Genomic DNA, 2,500 nt, shown 5'->3' with positions numbered 1-2,500 from the left:
GGATGTTACTTTGACAAGACGGGAGCGGGTGGTGGCTACGGGAAAAAGACTTTACCTACTTTTTTTGGAGACATTGTTGGAAGAGAAGGGTGTTGTCAGAGTAGGGAGCTGTGGGAGGGATCACGAAAAAATCGGTCCCATTTTGGGTGCGCTGAAGAGGGTATTCAAATTGTTGTAGGTGATAGGGGTAGTCGAAGGGCGGGTGCGGACGATGGAGTAGTGTTGAGGGAGGTAGTGTTATGGGAGGGGCAATAAGGCTGAAGGTATTAATAAGGGAGGATGGGTGGTTGAGTTGGGGGTTGTGGGGGGGTAGAGGTGATGAAGTTGAGCGTGCTGGGAGAGTGGAAAGTTCCTAAGGATTGGTTGTTGGCTACTGTACTAGTAGGCATTGATGAGGGGGTAGTTGTTGCAGTGTTTGGAGCCGTGGTCAAAGGAGAGCCCGGGGTCAGGGAAAACGGGTGGGGTTTTCATCGTTGGGCTATTTGATAAAGGGGCAAGCCTCATTTCCCCTAATAGTGGAGATAAGTTTCATTATTGGCCCTGGGAAGCCTGGATTATGTTTGGGGATAAAAACAGTCCCCCCCTCAGGGTCCCTTTGAGGGGTAAGGGCTAGATAACAAACAGGGAATACCGTGCCCATGGCTCCCTCAGGGCCCTTCAGGACTGGCACAAGTCAGCCTTTTATCCTTTCAGCACGGCTCTCACACCTTAGGGGGGATAGCAGAAGGGCTTGGTGAAGGGGCAGAAAACGGAAAAGTGGGAAGGAAAATAAAGACCATGCAAAATTAGTTGAGTCGAGGGCTGAGTCCCAAGGTTGGGGAGTTCCCCATCATTGGGTCCCAGTCTCCGCCTCCTAAGCCCCCCCACGACAACAACGGGCAAGGGATTGGGGGGGATTTTCTTGATAAGTATTAGTATTTACAGCCAGACAAATTTTATCATCTGTAATGAACAAACCTGTATCATTAAATTCAACTAAAATGTATATCTTTTCTTATCAGAATTTTCTATTTTTTCAGCTAGTTTTGGGAAAGTTACTTCCTTGATCTACACACATACTTTATTAGGAAATTTGCTACAAATACCCCAAAAAATAGAGAAAATGACATATATGTAAATCTATTACCTATAAATAAAAATTTGGAACGTAACAGAAAAATGTCATCTTGTAATGACTTAATTTTTTAAGCTTAATAGCATAAGTAAAGTCAACTATAAATGATGTATGTGTAAATCAAATTCTGAATTGTGAAAATCATAGCCACAAACACTCAACAAAACAACTTTTCAACATCCTTGTTGTAAAATTCTATAATTTGCAAATGCCCTCTGTTGCACACATGAAAAGACCAATGAAAATAAGAAAGGTGAAAAATTCTCTAACTACATTGAACCAATTAATTAAATATATGTCTTGTATCATGGTATATGTCTGTATTACCTCTTAATCTTTGCACTTCAGTTCTGAAGTTCAACTTTGTTTTCTATTTGGATTATTCTTTATTCTCTTCTTCTTTGCAGAAACATATGGATGATGCTTGGTCTCTCCACCTTTCTTTTTACCCAGTTTTCTTTTTTTTTTCTTTGGTTCATCTTTTTCCTTTTTTACAACAACTTCCTTTATTTTCTTTTGTTAAATTTATCTATCACTTCTTTTTTTATAACAACATCATCTTCAGGTTCAGTTTTACTGAACATTGTCCTCTGATTCCTGTTGATTTTTTTGATCTCCTTCTTCATCAATATGGAACATGTTTCAAATCAATTTTTTGTGGAGGAGGTAAAATCCTGTGGTTTGGGTTTTTTTTCCTCTCTAATTTTCTTTGTCTTTTCATTTTGGGTCTCAAACTCAGCTGCCGTTCATTTGTATCTGTTAGAAGGTCATCATCAAGGGTACCAAAACTTAGGAAGTCAGATTTCACGTTTTCACTCCCTGTGTTTCTGGTTCTTACCCCTGTCCTGGAAAAAATATCCTTTCCTTTTTGTTACTTCGCTTCAAGTGATACGTCTCTATTTGTTTTTTCTGTAAGTGGATAATGAGCTGGGAGTATTTGGCCTTATTTTCCTTGTCCTCAGTTTCCATTTCATCATCTTTATTATCATCTACTTTATTTCCACTGCCAGCGTCTTCTTCCTCCATGTCACCTTCAAACAAGTTGAACAGCGTTACACATTTCAACATACAACGATTAAACCCACAGGAAGGTCTTTCACGGATGGTCTTTGTCCTATGACCATACAATGATGTTTAAGGCCAAGGGTCTCATCACTCTGGAGAATTATGTCAAGGCCATAAAGTGCAATAAATGGAACCCTTGTTAGCACACCCAGGAAGGAAGGTTTGACCAGAAATCCTGGTGAAAATTTTTCTGGCCAAGACTGCAAACAATCTCATCTCTCTCCAAAGCCCCCATGACTTGATTGTATCCCATTACCCAAATGTGAATAGCTTCCTTCCTTTCCTGGCTCTTTGACTGCTTCTGCATCAGTATTTTTAAAA

At 40.2% G+C, this 2,500-nt stretch overlaps 1 pseudogene; it reads right to left on the bottom strand.

Annotated features, from left to right (window-relative positions):
• Nucleotides 1-1,172: 1,172 nt before the first annotated feature.
• On the bottom strand, nucleotides 1,173-2,486 carry LOC119571926 (annotated as a pseudogene).
• Nucleotides 2,487-2,500: the final 14 nt, after the last annotated feature.

Source organism: Penaeus monodon, unplaced genomic scaffold, assembly GCF_015228065.2.
Source record: "Penaeus monodon isolate SGIC_2016 unplaced genomic scaffold, NSTDA_Pmon_1 PmonScaffold_8686, whole genome shotgun sequence".
NCBI lineage: Eukaryota > Metazoa > Arthropoda > Malacostraca > Decapoda > Penaeidae > Penaeus > Penaeus monodon.
The sequence above is the reverse complement of the archived record's forward strand: the minus strand, read 5'-3'. Positions and strand labels throughout refer to the sequence as shown.